Below are 18,849 nucleotides of genomic sequence, written 5' to 3' on the forward strand. Positions count from 1 at the left end.
AAATAATAGAATTCCCACAGGAAATTTTTATTGTGCCTGCCACGCGAGGACCCCCTGCCAGGACCCCCTGCTATATACTATATGGGGTTGGCCCCGTAACCGTGAGCCTAGGGCGGGATCAAAAGTGTGCGGGAATCAGCTTATTAGCTAGTGATTCTTGATAGTAGCCCCCCCCCCCCCCCCCCCCCCCCCCCCCCCCCCATTAGGCCACCCTCAAAATTTCAGCTCATTTGAACAAACTTGTGAGCATGCTATGCTAACACCTGCGATTTGCCTGAAAATCACAGAGGACACCTCCTGGGTGTCACTGACCTGGAATCAGGTTTTATCTCACATGCTAACATGCTACACTAACTAGCTTAGCAGGTTGGCTAATTAGCGAGGGAACTGTGATTGCAGCGCCCCCTTTAGGCCACCCTCCAAATTTGAGCTCAATTGAACAAACTTGTTAGCATGTTAATTAACATTAGCATCAGCCTTAAAAAGCACTGAAAAGCAAGCTACCTAAGATACTGTATGTGTGTATGTGTGTGAGCACTGTCTCGTCAACCATAATATTACTTGTCCACCCTATGAAAGGAGCCGTGTGTGTTGCCAGGCAGATTAGGTACTGCAGTCTGCAATGGCAGACTGATTAGCTGTGTCTGTTGCCTTGGAGACAGATTCCAACACAGGCCCCTGCAGCTGTCACTGAGTAGCAGAGGCTGTGAGAAAAAAGGATGAAAACGAGATACGCAGGTCCCGAACAACTTCTTATAGTTGGAGAGCCATGACACTTGGGTGAAAAATGTCTTCAGCATCAAATGAAGTTGAAGGATGTATGTGAGCTTCTCATGTCCTCACAATGTTCCGTCTCCGCGTGAGGACTTGAGACAAATGTCTCAACTTTTGGGTGTGAGGGGGAAAATGGCTCCTCAAAATACATTGGAGTGGATGGGAGAAAATCCTGAACTTGCTGCCAATTAAGTCTATTTGTAGGAGAACCGTGTCTTTCCGAGACAAAAGTGTCCCCTTGTGAGAAGCACAAGGCCTGTAGCTACGTTCTGTTGTATAATATGATGAGAAAGACGAAGAAATGTGGCCATGGCAATGAGAGAAAGACATTTTTTTTTTTTTTTTTGTAATCCGGCAGCTTCTGCCACTCTAATAAAAAACTCTCCACTCTAGACTTTCCAATACACACTCATGTCAAACTGGAAAGACGGGGGGAAACGTTATGAAATTTGAAGGCTCACAGTGTAAAATTGGTGAAAGTTTGAAAAAAGTCGTGTACACATCTGAATAGAGGACAAGTGTGGCAAGGATTTAAGACAAAAATCGAGTCTGTAACTGTTTATTTGGCGATGTGATGTGGCGTAGAAAAAGAAATACATTTTTGGTGGATTTTTTCTCGGCTCCCATTCATAGCGGATGGGAAATTCTATGCCGTTTTTTACATTTTGCTGGGAAACCGTTTGCGTTAGCCCTTATCTGAATAGATCCCAACAATTCGGCACGTTTTGATATGCTTTTTGTGTACCTACTCCAAATGGTGCCAAAAAAGCAGCGGAATAATTATGATAATATAAAAAAAAACGTCAATTTCTCAGGATAGTAATAATTGTGCGATGCCACTTAAAGAGGCAGGCACAATTAATAATGTGAATATTGAATTGTAATTATGTGATTAGATTTTTGATCCCCGGACACAGAATCTGGCTTTTGGGACATGGAATGTGACCTCGCTGGGGGGGAAGGAGCCCAACTTCTCTGGAGTTGCCCGCGGTGTAAGGTGGCGGGCTGGAGTGGGCTTGCTTATTGCCCCACAGCTCAGCCGCCATGTGTTGGAGTTCACCCTGGTGAACGAGAGGGTTGCGTCCCTACGCCTACAAGTAGGGGACAGGTCTCTGACTGTTGTCTTGGCCTATGCACCGAACAGCAGTTCAGAGTACCCAACCTTCTTGGAGTCCCTGGGAGGGGTGCTGGATAGTGCCCCAACTGGGGACTCCATTGTTCTCCTGGGGGACTTCAACGCCCATGTGGGCAATGACAGTGAGACCTGGAAGGGGGTGATTGGGAGGAACGGCCTCCCCGATCTGAACCCGAGCGGTGTTCTGTTATTGGACTTCAGCAGTTGTCCACCAACACTGTTTACAGTCTCGCCACCCCCGGATACATAAAGAAGTTCTAAAGTCTATTGCCGCACAATGCTTATCTTGTTGGAAAGAAAACAATCACATCATGCTCTGACTGCAGGAAGTGGCGATGGAGGAGTAGCGAGGGTTGTCAGCAGGTTAGTTAAACATTGTTCTGGACACAGTCGGTGGAACTGGAGCAGTGAACTATTCACTTTGAGCAGGTGGACGGTGGACAACGTCGTCTTGTGGGTTTTGTTCCCACCGTGTACTGACAGTAAGAACTTGAATTGTTTTCCACTTTAAAGGTATAATTTGTTACTTTTCAGGGTCTTCTAATTCATTTTTTTGTAGACCAAAAAAACACACACTCTTTCTAGAAACAGTGGCGTTTAAGACGACTCTATTCACTTAAAGCAAAATTCCATCACTAGGATTTTTTCTCAGCATTCTAAAGTGATGAGGACTTGACCAGGAGCAGTTTTGAGGTATTACTGGTCACACAGGCAGCCTGCATGAGTGTCGGATGTATTTAACGTGAGGCTAATTGTAATTGGCCTGTAACCCTGGTGTGTGAAACCAACACTGTCATTAACAAACCACCTGGCACTGCACCAAAACCACATCTTGTACGTTAAGCAGCCGTTTTCCACTCAGATGTCTTCATGACGCCTGATCAAGGAGGATTTGTCTCCCAGTCCCTGGAGAAGAAGGTGTAGCGAAGACCAGGCAGGATTCCAACCAGTGTTTTAAAGTGTCTTCATCCACCTTCAGGACAAATAGTTTGGTGTTGGTGGAGCTGCTGTCTGCTTATGGAATCATGAATATTTGTCCCACTACTGTCCTCCAATGCGATGTCTCTGTCTCTCTTTCTAATGTGGCCTTTTAGACTTTCTGGAGGACTTGTGACGGCACCAGCATGGGCTTGTTTGGAATGAATATGAAGGCTTTATTAATGCTTGGTGATCATTTATCTCCTGTCCTGTTGGATCTCAACTGAGAAGGTGTCTGTTTGTGTTCCAACAAAATGATGTGGTTTCCAAATAGAAGCATGAGAAAACAGCTCAGGAGCCGAACAGTAAGAATCAAACTGAGTGAAAACGTGTTTTTTTTTTTTTAATTTCTACCTAAAGAAGGTTCCGAGTTTACACTGCAACGTTTTGAAAACGACGTCTGTTTGCATGGAAACGGGAGAAACACTGAAAACATTGTGGTTTTTTTGACGCTGTTGTTAGTTTTTGTAATGAAACCAGACTAAACATCAACAAACAATCGCTTCAGGATTTAGTCATATGAAGACATTTATTTGAATTTGAATTTGCCGCCCTCTCCGTCACCCTCCTTCCATCTCGTGGGCGGGGGTTAATGCTGGACGTGAGCGGGGGATCCCGTCCTGGAGGACCCTGGTGTCTCCTCTCTCCTCTGGCCTGGTGAAGCAGCCCCACCTCCAACCAGCTTGACCGGCTTCCGGTTTGCGCCGTTGTCCTGCGCCCTCCTCTGGAAGCTGGAAAACATTTTTGAAAAAGGGTCATTGAGGGGGATCTTAAAACCCATAAACTTTCATCTGCAACTCGTCATTTCAAGCAACAAGGTGAAACGCTGGAAAGCAAACAAAAGTGGGGAAACTGGATCTCTACCTTGAGGATGTTGGGCAGATTCCCCCCGTTGGTCTGGGTCGTTGAGGCCTCCTCCTCCTCCTGAAGCCCCCAGTCCCCAGACTGGGCCTCGGTGGTCCGGGCTGGTTTGAGGCTTCTGGAGAGAGCCTCCTTCTCGGCCTTCAGCCGGGCCACTTGCTGCCGGTGTTTCTGGACCAGCTCCTCCTCCTTCGCGGCCGCCTCCTTCTCCCTCATGTCCCAGCGCACTTCCCAGTGCTTGTTGCTGTCGGCCCTCAGCTTCTCGCCGACGGCCTTCAGCTGGACGCAGCGTCTCTCTTTCAAGTCTTTCGCCGCCAGAGCTTCTTTCAGCTGGAGCTCTTTGTCATGCAGGGCCGCTTGGACGGTGTTCAGCTCTGCACTGAGCCGGGACACTTGCAGCTGGTGGTTTTGCAGGAGAGCTTCCACCTTCACAGCCGCCTCCCTCTCCCTCATGTCCCAGCGCACCTCCCAGTGCTTGTTGCTGTCCGCCCTCAGCTTCTCGCTCAGAGCCTTCATCTGGCCGTAACGCTTCACCTGCGTGTCTCTGGCTGCCAGGGCGTCTTTCAGCTGGCGGTCCTTCTCCTCCAGCTGGGAGGCCATGAGCCGTTGTTTTGCCTCCATGGCGCTCAGCTGACTGTCCTTCTCCTTGTGCAGTCTGGTGAAGTCCACCATCTGCTGCATGCAGGCGTCTCTGTAGTAGAAGAGCGCCTGGCGCAGGGACTTGATCCTCGGGGAAGTCTCACTGGCTTGGTTGTTCTCCATTTTTGAAAAACAAGAACTGTCCAAAACTGGGAAGCTGTATCAGATGCTGGGAAATGGCTGTGATCTCGCTCGTGTCTCTGAAGGACTGAGTGCAGATAGACGTCTGCAGGCTGCTCTCACTGGCCTCGGGTCAAAGGATCAAAGGATCAAAGGATCAAAGGACAGGTTTACCTCGAATTCCCCTTCGAATTCCCCTTGGGATTCCCATTGGAATTCCCCTAATGCAGATAGGCGAACAAACTGTTCTGGGGTCAGATTGAATATCTCCATCACCCACTTTGTTGTTTTTCCTGCACCTGAAGCTTTGACAGCAGGAATATCTCAGTGGAATACTTGAGTGAAATAATTTTTTAGAAATGACAAAATGTTATCTATTTTAAAAATATAGATACTAAAGACAAAATAGATAAAGTGTCAATAAAATAACTGGAATCGAACCCGTGCCACTGCGGTGAAAGTGCAGAATCCTAGCCACTAGACAACCAGGGAGCTGTTATGCTATCTTTTCTTGGAGGCCTTACCTCTGTTTTCTGTCCTTACCTCTGTTTGAGAGATCTACAGATATTTTTCAATATATAATTTTTCTTAATGTTGGTATATATTTCAGTAAAACATAAAAACGGAAGGTGTTCTAACTGAACCCTATCCAAACCTAGACCTTCTAAATCTGGGAAACAGAATTGGCTTTTTTTAACCCACTCTGCCATGAATTTTAGTCGTGCAGCCCAATGATGAAATTTGAAATTTGGGATGCCAAGTCCTCCTTGTTTGATTGGAAGCTCTTCTGACCTGAGCGTCTCCATGTGCTGCTCTGACGTTTCGCTTCAGGTTTTCACACAAAGGTTTTTGTAACGTAAACATGGACCCAGTGAGTGACGTCCACCTAAAGGATGAGAACCGAGAGGAAGAGCCTCTTGACCTCCAAATCATACACATTGTAGAATGTTCTATCAATCCCATCAAACCACAGCTCCCTGGTTGTCTAGTGGTTAGGATTCGGCGCTCTCACAGCCGCGGCCCGGGTTCGATTCCCGGTCAGGGAATACAACTTTAAAAAATCTCTCACTAAAGCCCCATTTCCACCACACTAAAGTGCAGGAACAGAGCAGTACAGTGGGTCTGGTACCTGTTTCCACTGCAGAGAGGAGCTTTAAAAGTGGGCGGGGCTTAAGAGCTCTGCAGATATGTGACATTACAGCAGTCGTCTCAACTTGGCTGCAGATCTGGATCTTATGAATCCTCTGTTGTTGTTTACATCCTCCACTTTGCACTTGTTGTTTAGTTAACTGTTACATTTTGCAGCCGTAACTTCCGTGTTTGTCCTGAGAGAGCGACTTGTCCAGTCCCTGGACGCTCAGAGCAGGAGTTTGGTTCACATTGCCGGCAGTCAGTCAGACCTGTTCCCAGTGCACGTTGGCCTCGGCAGGGCTGTCCTCTGTCACCGGTTCTGTTCATTACTTTTATGGACAGAATCTCTAGACACAGCCAGGGGCCGGAGGGGGTCTGGTTTGACCACCACAGGATCTCCTCTCTGCTTTTTGCAGATGATGTGGTTCTGTTAGCTTCATCAAACCTGGACCTTCAGCGTGCACTGGGGCAGTTCACAGCCGAGTGTGAAGAAACTGGGATCTCTAAATCATGTAAATTGTAGAAATCCCCCCCCCCAAAAAAAGAAAGCAGAGGTAAGGCCTCCAAGAAAAGATACCATAACAGCTCCCTGGTTGTCTAGTGGTTAGGATTCTGCGCTTTCACCGCAGCGGCCCGGGTTCGATTCCCGGTCAGGGAATATAACTAAATCTTCCTAAGATTAATAAAGTATCTGTCACTAAGTTGATTAAAACAAAAAGACCAATAAGCCAATAGTGAAAGCTCAGTATTGTGGAAATCAATTTTGATAATGGAGGTAAGTCCTCCAATTCATGAAAACAATCTGGAATAAAGATTGTCTGAGTTAAGTCATAGTGTTGTGCAGGATACTCCTTTCAGACGAGTATAAGGAAAATGCATTTTTGATGAGTACGAGCGTGATACGAGTAAAACTGGTCAATATCGTGCTGTCCTGAAGGAAAATGCTCATTTGGTCAGTGAGTGTCTTCAGGCTCTGTGATTGGCCAGTCACACACAGAGCCCCCCCCCGACACGTCTCTGCAGCCAGAGCTGTGCCCCACTCTCACACACCTTGCTCTCTTCAGTACTCCTCAGGTTTTCTTCAGCTCGCCTCTATTTCGCTTTCTAGGATGTTTACAGTTACTTGGTGAACTTGTTTTGTAACGTACGTGGTGCATTTGACAAGACGGAGCTGGAAACTACGGTGGCCCTGAAGTGCAAACCACAACAACAAATCACTAAACATAACAACAAATCACTAAACACAACAACAAATTGGAAAACACAACATAAATGAAAAAACACAACAACAAATTGAAAAACACAACTGCAAATGAAAAAACACAACAGCAAATCACTAAACACAACAACAAATTGGAAAACACAACATAAATGAAAAAACACAACAACAAATTGAAAAACACAACTGCAAATTGAAAAACACAACTGCAAATTGAAAAACACAACAACAAATCACTAAACATAACAACAAATTGAAAAAAACAACAACAAATGAAAAAACACAACGTTAGCTAGTAACGCAAACGCAATGTTTATGAAAGCAGTTGATGAAATGTAAATTATTGACATTATAAGCAAATGTAAGAATAAAAAGGTGGAGCGACTGGATGACGTTGATATGGCTCTAATTAATGCAGCCAATGGTGGAATTGTAAAACCTTCAATTATATTCCTTATTTATCCTTCAAAACTGGTGTTTTTTCCGTGTAAAATGAAAACCACTAAAGTCATACCACTAGACAAAGATGGAGACAGAAATCAATTGACTAATTATAGACCGGTGTCTTTACTCTCCCAGCTCTCTGAAATATTTTAAAAGTGTTTGTCAATAGATTAGATAACTTTATAGAGAAGTCTGGACTGCTGGGTGAGAGTCAGGATGGATTCAGGTCAAACATCATGGCATTAATGGAATTAACTGAATTATCGCTTCCAGAGACAATAAGACATTTGCAGTTGGTGTATTCATAGATTTGAAAAAAGCATTTGACACAATCGATCATTATTTAATAAATAAATTGGAAAGATATGGAATCAGAGGGGTTGAACTGAAGTGGATGAGAAGCTCCATAAGTAACAGAAATCAGTTTGTGCAAATAGGGCTTTGCAGTTCAACATGTTTAAATATAACTTGTTATACTTTGGGTCTGAAAATATTTATTTTGTACATTAATGATATATGTAGGGGGTCAAACATCTTAAAATGTGTCTTATTTGCTGATGATACTAATATATTATTTTGTGACGGGGAAAGTTTGCAGGAGCTTTTGGAGGTGAGTCAACCAGCAGAAATGAGTAAACCAATAACATGGTTTGATTTGAATAAATCATCATTACATTTAAATAAAACCAAACTCATGTTGTTTGGTTGGTTGTGGTAAATATGTCAAATATTTTCAATATAGTTTGGTGTGTCATCTCCCACAATCCTGTGCAATATGTCAGGGTCTTAATCAAATACAGAGTTATTGTATTTATTGAACTCGTTGTAAAAAAAAAAAAAAAAAAGACAAAGAATTCAATACAATATAGAACAAAAGTTTTCAAATTCCTGAATAAAAGATGTTGCAGTAACGTACAGGAAGAACCTGGTAAGTCATATTTTTAAGTCACACACACACACACACGCACACACACACACACACACACACACACACACACACACACACTGTCCTGCTCGTTGAGGCTCATCAGTCTCACCTGCAGCTCTTCAGCAGCTGGAGGCTTTAAAAGCTGCTGCTGCTTCACTGCCTCTCAGTGCGTCGACGTCTCTGGCTGCTGCACTGTGTTGAAATGGGGCAAAGAGGGTTGTTCTTTCTGTTTCTGTCATTCAGATGTCAAGTTGACCTCTGTTTTCATTTCAGTTTTTGTCGAGATGGGCAAATGAAGCCTTGTGAACCTTTTGAGGCTTCTTCCTGATTGTACCGAAAAAAGATTCAAAGCTCCAAAGGCCAAACCAGTGACTTCTAGTGGTCTACTACAATTATAGCAGCAATGAATGATTCACGCATCGATTCCAGTTCCAACACAAATGGAATCAAGTCACGACTAAGCAGTTGTGTCTTCATTCGAAGAATCATTGTTCTCACATGAAAGTGTTACTGTATATTGTCAATTGACTAATAAAATGTTAAATGTGTCGCCTGTAATGACTTAAAGTGGGACTGGGTTTGTTTCAAATGCAACAATGTACATTGGTGAATATATGGGCTTGTGCTACAAGGGAATTATTATTATCATGTGTGCATAAGGGAAATGTGCTTGGGGACTTTATTTTTTGTGCACTTTTTTTTTGTTTGTTTTTATTCAAAAACAATCTGTTCGATTGTGCTCGGCTTTAAGCGGCTTCTTCTTTGGCTGACGATCTCGCCAGCCTTAGAAAAGATTCTCTCACATGGCACTGAGGATGCTGGCGGGGAAAGATATTGCATCGCCACTGTGAAAAGGTGTGGGTGTGCAGTTTATTAGAGCAGCCAATGTTTTACTGGGTCCTCTGCTCTGGGCAGCAGTTTGTCCTTCAGATATCTGGATAAGTAAAGAGAAAATATAACATCAGTATCATTTCAGCAAGAGATGAATATAAAAAGTAAAAAATGTTTACCTCTGGCGGTGCAGTTTGATGGCCACTGTGCCTCCATGTGGCGTCCAGCAGGTCCCTGTTGCTTTGACTGGACGGACCCTCTGCAGGCGGCAGTGGCAGAGCTGGCTCAGGCATCACATTAGCACATTCCCTGGTGAGCCTTTCCACCGCTGCCTGACAGTTTGATGTGCTACACAATCCCTCCTCTTTAAGTCTAGGGTCAAGTAATGTTGCAAGCGTTGGTGAAGAAACTTTTTCCAGCATGGCACATTTCTCTGGCAGGTTTGTGTTTATGTTCTGGACGAGGTTCCTGGCGGTGTGGTGTGTTACTGAAGCACACTGTCTGGAAATCTGGTGCTTCAGCATTTTTACACTTGGGATGACTTTTGATCCAGAGACCCTCTTCTCAGTGGACATTTCTTCTGTGGCCTGGTGGAAGGAAGAGAGGACTGTGATGCATTGATTCATGCTTTCATAATCCTCTGTGGAAAACGGCAAGAGTGGGGTGTTGAGGCTGCTGAGTGCTGCACCCAGAGGCTCCGTCAGCTCATACCGCCGCTGGAGCATTGAGAATGTGCTGTTCCAGCCGGTGTCCACCTCCTGTACAAGTCTGTGCTCTGGTCGGCCCGTCTGTCGCTGGATTTCACACTGCTTTTCTGTTCCACCCGGGCTCTTGTCCTGCAGTGAGCCCGGTTGAAGTTCTGTTGGGGGGCCTGGTTCAGGGTCTGGGTCAGGGGTCAGCAGCCGGGGTTGGCATGGTAACCCCTGTCACCCAGCAGAAGGCCATCAAACTCTCCTGTAATGTCAAGTGGACACATTAAATGATATGCATGAGGGAGAGAGGTGAATTATATTGTGCAAATCCTGAGGCTACTTACCACGCTGCAGTCTGGTGCTGAGGTGTGACTCGCGGTACATCCGTGAGTCGTGGACTGACCCAGGCCACTTGGCCTCCACATTCACTCCAGGGAAAACCACAAAGGTTGGCGAAATCCTTTTTAGGGCCAGGCACACTTTTCTGATTGCCCTGCATACAGTGGCCTTACTCAGGTGCTCTGCGTCTCCAACATTATACAGAAAACTGCCATTTGCGAGGAAACGCAGAGCAACACACAGTATCTGGTGGGACGTCAGGGCAAGGCTGCGGCTGGTGACGTTGCCAATGTACGGACCGATTAAACTGCCGATGTATATAATTGTCTCGGCAGTAAAACGGTACCGCTCAAACAAGAAGGTGTCTGGATATGCCAGTACATCTATGCGCGGTCTGATGATGATCTGGCGGCGAATATGACATTCTCGGCAGAGTAATCGACCTTCATCGACCGGATCGTTCACAAAAGGACATGCCATAGTGAGGGAATAAAGTTCACGTCTAATTTGCCTCTGGAATAAGGCACTGCAGAACTGTTTCGCCAAAACTCCCCCGCTGAATGAGGAAATGAAATCCCGTGTCTGTCGGAAAGGGGGCGGAGCCAGAGCAAAACTCCAGGTTCACTGACAAAAACCTGCTTCCGACCAAGTTAGTTCTAGAGTGTCTGTTGCCCTGGTAACTGACCGAGAGTTGACGTTACACCGCTTCGTGAAACAGGCTGGAGTTACCCCTCTTCCTCTGGTTGGAGTTACCTCCCGTCGTGAAACGGAAAATCCCACATTTCCCTCAACTCGGTGTTCATTAACCTGGGGTAATCCTTAACCTGCTTCGTGAAACGGACCTCTGGTTTACTGAAAGGTCTCCACATGACTTGGTCAGAGCTTGTAAAATGAGGAGCAAAGATCCAAATGAGTGGAAAGATGAGAAAACAAGTCTTATTTTATGCATGTGAAAAGACACGGGCACATTTGGTGTTGACCCTTTTATATTGTGGAATTGGGATGTTTTTTACATGCTCAAAAGTACGCCACTGGTGTAGATAGACGTGCAGGAGTTCAAGCAGCCACCAGGTGCAGACGATCACACTGGTTGCTGCTCAGAGCCTCTAACTGCTGTGAACCATGACGGAGAAATTGGGCCCAAATCCTCTACGAAGTTCTACAGTTCAACTTTGGTTGGAAAGACTATGAACCTACACAATATATTGAAAGGTGCTCTGGCCTCTGTGAGAAGGTTGTGGGTTCAAATCCAGCCCATAAGTCACATAAAGACACTCAGTAATGACGCACACACACAGAGTAATGACGCAGCAGATCCACAGGAGGTTTTGGAGAAGAAATGCAGCCGATCCACGTCTTCAGGGCTGATTGGCAGAACTAAAGGATGGCATCATGTGGTTCCGTTCACTGTGTTGGTTCCTCTGAGAACTGGAGGTTCTTGGCCTGTGGAAGGGTCATTTCTGGACTGTTTATTGGATTTGGCAGAGCTTCTCAGCCGTCTGGTCATTTCTCTGCTTGGGATGAGAACTACATGTCTGAGTGCTTATCAAGCTGGAAACCAGTTGACTGGACAACTCCTGATCTGAAAACTATGATGGAGTCAAATGTAATGACAGACGCATACCGATTCTGGAATCAGTGCTTCAAACAAGATCTTTGGAAGTGACAAATCATGAATAAACACCCAGATTGTGCTGAAAGAGTTAAAGCTATGCTGTTTGGATGGTTGAAGCGTCAACCAGCTAATTTACAAACAACTGAACACATGTGGCGGACTTTTTTAAAAGCAGATGAGGTTTTTCATTAAATCATCTTGTCCGCCGTCTTCAGAGATTTAATCTACTGACGGCGCCGGTTAAAATATTCCCGAGCAACGGGACGGCTGCTGCGAGGAGAGGGAGAATGAAGCCGCCCATCTGGTGTTTAAGAACGAGCCGTTTATAGCATTTTTATTTTATGCACGAGTAGTTCGTTGTTTTGTTTTTTTTTCGGTCACTTCAGCTTTTTAAATTGTGGGGGTGATGAAGGGATGTTTCCTTTGAGAAGGTTATAAGAAAGCTCGCAGAAAGTCAGGAGAGCAGTGAGTCAATTTATCTTTATGCTTCTGGGGGGGAAGAGTTGTAGAGAGCCTTCAATTACGGGGCGTTTCTCCTTATCCACACTGACAGGGCGCCCTACCTCTCTTTAGGGATGTAGATGATGGGAAACCCTCTGGAAATCCACCTGTCCTCAGTCTGTAGCGATCTGGACAGCTCGGTGTTACATCTACGATTAAACACCAGTGTGGAGTTTTCCTCTTCAAAACTCTAAAACATTTTATTTGAAGTGGAGATTTGAGGAAAAAAGATGAACAAAGGTAAGCTTAAAGAGATTATATAGGCCTCGGCATGTTATATATTATGAAGGAAGTGGTATCTTGAGGGGTGAGCTCTGAAGAGGAGCTCCTCCAGGGATTCCCTCAGCCACTGGCCTCCCAACATTCTGGCTTAGGGCTCCTCTTCCTCTCTGAAAGGTGGAGGTGCTGGGCCACCACCCGTTTTACATCTGCCTTCTTTCTGTTGGCTGAGTAAAGTCTGTCTTAGTTTAGCCTTAATTATTTGACAGCACATGATATGGGTGAGAAGACATTTGTGTTTGAAAACAGCATTATGTTGGAATAAAACACCTCACAGTCAAATGGCCACTTGATATTTACTGTACAATGTCACACATGATCGACATTACGTTAAGAAATGTATTGATTAACAATTAAATTAGCAGCGGTCTTACCCGATTGCACAATGTTTTATTTCATTTTCAGCTGCTGCCAAGAGGCTTCTCCCCCGTGGAATTGCACCTAAAAGAAATAAATTAATAAGCTACCATCAAGCAGTATTCCCTTGCAATAATGTTGCGATGACAAAGACGTTTGAACTTGCGCATTCACTTGAGCAGCAATCTTCTTCCACGCCGCCTCCCTCTCTTTAGCAGCTGCTGCATTTCGTTCTTAAAACGTGTTGATATTCTCCATATGACTGCATTAGAACTTCCTGCTCCACTGGCGTAAAGAACGCCGCCCTACGCTTCTGTTGTCATGGTGACCCGTTGAATCAGGACTCCATTGATGCGGTCTTTTTATAGTAGTAGTGCACGTGCTTAACTCCAGGTGAAACTACTATGACTTCATCAAACTGATCAAAATCCGGTGTTGTGGAACCGAAAACTCAGGGTAACTGGACTCAGAGCTCAGGGTTTGTTCAACCTGCTTTGTGAAACGGACCCCAGGTGGCTCCGGTCTGGAGGAAACGGCTCTGCATCTTCAAATGAATCAGGGAGACCTTTGACAGATTGTTTTTATTCTCATTCTCTGAACAGAAGTATAAATCTAGACAATATTTACAGGCACAGAATCCATTGCATGTGAAATGTTTTTAATAACGTCTTCAACAAAAAAAAAGTTTTTCCCGACCTGCTCGGCCCGACGATCATACAAGAAAAAGTTGTTTTAAATCTATGATCTAATCTTGTCCATGGCATAACATTTCTCTTTCTTTCTTTCTCTTTATTTCTTCAGGGGGTTTGTTTTTAGAAGCCAAATGACAAACCGTTTTTCCGTCCAGAAAAAGTCTTCTCGTCATAGACGACCCTGAACTTTTTTACAAATGAGGAGTTTCTCAGCAGGAAACTGTTTTTATCTCGTCTGATAGTGTTGAGGGATCCCCACTGCCCCCTCTGGGATGATTTAAATGGTCTTCCACCAAATCTCAAAGTATCAAAATTAACTCTTTCAGAACACTCTCTGGTCTGGGTGATTCCTTTCACACCAATTGTGACCTTCCCCTGTTCACGAGTCTGGTAAGCATAGCTTTTAGGCCCCGCTGCCGCAAATTCTTGGATGGTGTCACCGTCCAGCTAATCTGTCAAATCCCCCAGATAATTACCCAGCTCCAGAGGGGCCTCGGCATCTCTCACCACATACACCAGGGTGTCGGTGTAAAGAACTCAAACCTGCAGTCTCTCCAGATAACTGTACGCCGTGGTGAACGCTGCAATGAAAATATTATCTGTACAGTTGGGACGTGTAATACATCGACCGTTGTAATCCCACTGAGTCATGGCCGTGTCATTGTTCACAAATGTAAAATAACTGACGCAAAGCCCGGAAAAGAGACAACCAAAAAATTATTTCGGGTTGCTGATGAGTTTCGTCTGAGATAAATTGCTCCTCTGAGCAAACTTTCCCCAGAAGCTGTTGAGACGGAGCTTTGCAACTTGACGTTTGGCCAGATTCACCTCAATCTTGTCAGCCTCCAGCTGAATGCCCTGCTTCTCTCTGTACTCACGGATGTATGTGGCTTCTGCAGGGTCACCTGAAGCCTCCTGCTTACCCTTCAGGAAAGTGTGAATATAACCCACAAAGATTGAGTCACTGCGCTGGTCAAAATGCCATACTTCGGTGATTTTAGCAACTCTATACCAGAGTTCTAGTGCCTTGTTGAACTCAACCGAGACCCACACCCCCGTCAGTGCACGCGCCTTGTCATGGCTGCAGGGTCCATTCTGATTGTTGTTCTGACAGAACAGCCAGTTAGAAACTGACGAGCTGAAGAATGATTCATCGCTGCTTTGAATTTTCCTCGCAGAAGTTGACACGGTGGTTCTGAGGTCCAGGAGACTGGGCTTCCCCGGAAGTTCCATATCTGCCCAAGCTAGCCGAAACCAGCAAACAAGCCCCCTGCAGCTACTTATGACCTGGGGTCCCGAAGAAGTACCTGGTTGAGCCAAGGGATTCCTTCCGGATCTCCAGCCAGCGCTGGAACCACTCGAACTCGTGGGCATACAGGTAAACCTGGGCCAGGCGGAACTTCCTCAGTCTTGTGTTCTTTTACATTGACCAGATAACCGCTCACGTCGTCACCCTTCGCGCATGTGACTTCATCAACCACCATCCTTGTGAGAACACACGATCTGTGGCCGTAAATGGCACACAGGTATGCGGCAATGTAGCCATAGAACATGCCTCGGGCGTATGCATCCAGGGGCTCCTCCTTCAGGTCGTCTAATGTGACCGGGGGAAATTATTAGCAATTACCCAGAAATGGTGAGCACAGACCTAGCATGAATGTGCACACCCACACACACCCACCGAGTAGACCAGGGATACGCGTCTCAGCCAACTTCAAGCACTTAGCCAGGGAGTCCTTTGTCACCAGACCGGCCATCTTCTTCTCTTTCACCAAGGCCTGATAACCAACCAACGCCCGACTGGATGCATGCTGAATTCGCTTGGTGTCGCGGTGAACAGCAAGCAACCTGGTTGCAGTCAGCTTGCAGTGCTGGGGGGGGTCTCCCGGAAATACTCGAGGAACGACACGACATTGGACAGGTGCATGCGCACCGTGGTGGGAGCCCACACCAGCTTCTCCAGCACCTGTACCTTGGACAGCACATACAAAAAAAGAGAGCATTAACACATTTTAGCCCGAGACGATGAGCTTTTCTGGGACTGATTTAAACAATTTCTCACATCTGCTGGAGCCTGATGTTCCATAGGAACTCCCAGGTCCAGACTGCCACTCCACGGGATCCCAGACTCATGTACTTCAAGTACAGCTTAACACGACTCACTTTTGAGACAGTGTTTTGCCTAATCTTTTCCGTACCGCCGGGGATTAGCAGCGTGGCTCCGTACTCCTCCAGGTAAACGTCTGTTGGAGGAGGGAGACGGGGAAAAAAGTTATATTTCGTTCATGACCCACATGCATGTCCATCTTCCCTCTCACTATCCCCGCCCACGAGCCCCGAGAAACAACCTCAACCCCGGTTGTACGTGCCGATGGATTCTGAGAATGTGATCATCTTTATCACATTGGCTTTCCCTCTGCCCGCAGTGAATGGCTGGAGCTTTGCCTGCAGTACATCGTCATCGGGGCTGCTACATGCACCCTCAAGCCGAGCAGGTGACGGCCGGTCTTGGTCCGGCCCGGAGGCATCCACGCCCAGGTCCAACAGGCTCACCATCTGCGGATGGGGAGGTGTGGCCCTCAGCTCCGCCAGCAGCACCAGGGTCCAGCTCCGTTTAAGCGACCCCAAATAAGCAGTCCGTTGCTCCTCTGTCAATTCCCTGTGCGTCTTTAAGTGTTTCTCGATGTGCCTGACCCGTAAACTAGTCATTAACCAGGCACCTGCCTTCACAGAGTACCACCCGACTGGAAGACAAGTTGTTTAAAATGTCCCGCTCCCTCAGATTCTTTACTTTGTTTCCTGCAGATGCTTCGAGACAACGTAGAGCTGTTGTGGACATTTAATTGATTTTTCATCTCCTGAACAGTCCAACATTGCTCTACATCTTGAACCTCCCACCACGACTTCAGGGAGCTGAAGTCTGAGCACTTCTGGCTTCACTGGAAGAGCAAGAAATCAAAGGCCTGACGGAAGAAAGCGTCTTGAAGGAGTTTATTATTAAAGTGCCAGCAGGATTTGACCGTCTTCCCTGGAGAGGTTGTTCTCTGCACTGTGACTAGGTGGTGGTCACTAAAACCAACTGGACTGACGCTCTCTCAGACCCAGAATCCTCAGCTGCAGCTAGAGAGGTACAACCTGTCTAACCTAGCTGCTCTCACCTGGTTGTCACTGGTCCTGACCCAGGTGTACTCTCTGGATTGTGGATGTTTTACTCTGATGGAGTCCACCAGGTCCAGTTGGGTCACAGCTGTTTTGAGGGTCTGAGCTGATCGGGGGTGTGGCTCTTCTCCAATCCCCCCCCCCCCCCCCCCGAGTACAATGTGGTCTTGGTGGTAGTCTGCCAGTTTGTCTTTAATGGAGCATAGATGTTCACAAAGCAGAAGACAGTCCTCTATCCTGGCCTGAACGAGGAGCAGACGACCCTGAACCACCTCCATAACGGTCAGGACAGGAGCTGTGGTGGTGGTTTTAAAGAGCACAGCTACCCCTGCACTGAAGTTGGTCCCATGACTGAGGTGGCAGGACCCCCCCCCCCCCCCCCCACCATAGACTCCAGTCTGGTTCATCTGAGGTTACTGTGTGTTTCCTGGAGAAACTGAACATAAAGGGGGAGGGACAGGCAGAAGAAGGCTCTCATCTCTGAGGTAGCTAAACAAAAAAACATAGATGTGCTGTTCAACACACAGTAACCTCAGGTGAAGCGTGCGTGTGTGCGTGTGTGTGTGTGTGTGTGTGTGTGTGTGTGTGTGTGTGTGTGTGTGTGTGTGTGTGTGTGTGTGTGTGTGTGTGTGTGTGTGTGTGTGTGTGTGTGTGTGTGTGTGTGTGTGTGTGTGTGTGTGTGTGTGTGTGTGTGTGTGTGTGTGTGTGTGTGTGTTTTTTAACTTCAGGTTTTGTTTTTATTTTCTTCTCTTTCTCTCGTTTATTTTGTGCGGACTATGGCTATTCCCACTGGCTGGATATACCAGGCCACCAGTGCTTAAATGTGACTTTTTTTCAATGAAGGTGTTCATTTTTTTTTTTTTTTTTTTTTTTTTTTTTTTTATTATTTTTAAATACTTTACAGTCATTCCAATTTGCTGTTATAGAGAAAATAGAAAAGCCCAACATATCCACATGAGCAAGCAGGTGTGTTTGCGACTGTGGAAAGGAAAAACTCCCTCAACAAGGAGAAACCTTTGCAGAAACCAGACTCAGAGGTGGCGGAATTCTGCTGACCGGTTGGGGTGAGAGGATAGAGGAGAGGAGAGGAGAGGAGAGGAGAGGAGAGGAGAGGAGAGGAGAGGAGAGACAGAGAAAGGCTTGGTGAAACAAAATAAATACAAAAAATACAAAATACAAAATACATACAATACCCTTGTTAGTGCTACATACAATTGTTTTTTTTTTTTTTTTTTGATAATACATTAACCACAGTGATCTAAATATTTTCCAACTGCCATGAGATTAAGACCAGCCTGAGCAACAACAGAGCAAAAGACCTAAATAATGACAACAATTATAACAAAAGCAAAAAGCAAAAGGACATAGAACAAAAATAAATAAATAAATAAATAAAACAAACAAACAAACACAACAACAACAAAAGCAGACAACAACTTGGTTTTGATAGTTAACAGAACAATCTCGTCAATGAGGAGTGGGAGTGTGTGTGTGTGTGTGTGTGTGTGTGTGTGTGTGTGTGTGTGGTTTGTCCTCTGGATGTGAATGAAACTGTTGTGGGGGGGCCGCAGCACCACCCCGGAGCCCAAGGCCACCAGGGCCGGACGCTGCCACTCCGGCACCCAGCGACCCACCGGATCCAGGGAGGCCCCGACAGCCCCCCCCGGAGAGCCACGCCCCAACCCGGAAGGCACCAGACGGAGCGCGGAGAGAGGACCCCCCCCAGGCCAGAGGGGCCCACAGGAGAAGGATAAAGGGCGCAGAGCCCCGGGCCCCGACCGAGCCGCCAAGCCGGGACCGGCCAGCGCAGCGCCCCCAGGCCACGCGGGCAGGGAGCCCCCCCGGCCCCGACAGCGGAGCCCGCCGCACCCCCGGGGGCCATCCCCCCACCACCCCCCCAACCCCCGGCGGGACAGAGAAGGCCCCAGCCGCCGAGCCCCAGACCAGCCCCCCCCCCAGACCAGGAAGAGCGAAGGCCCAGCCAGGCCCGGCCGGAGGACAGCCACCCCCCCCCCACCCCATCACCTAATCCCAGCCCACCCACACACTCACACCCAAGCATACGCATACACACACACAGACATACATACACACCCACACAGATACACACACCAAGCATACACATACACACACAGACATACATATCTACATATAT

This window comes from Blennius ocellaris (assembly GCF_963422515.1).
Source record: "Blennius ocellaris genome assembly, chromosome: 16".
In the NCBI taxonomy this organism is placed as follows: domain Eukaryota; kingdom Metazoa; phylum Chordata; class Actinopteri; order Blenniiformes; family Blenniidae; genus Blennius; species Blennius ocellaris.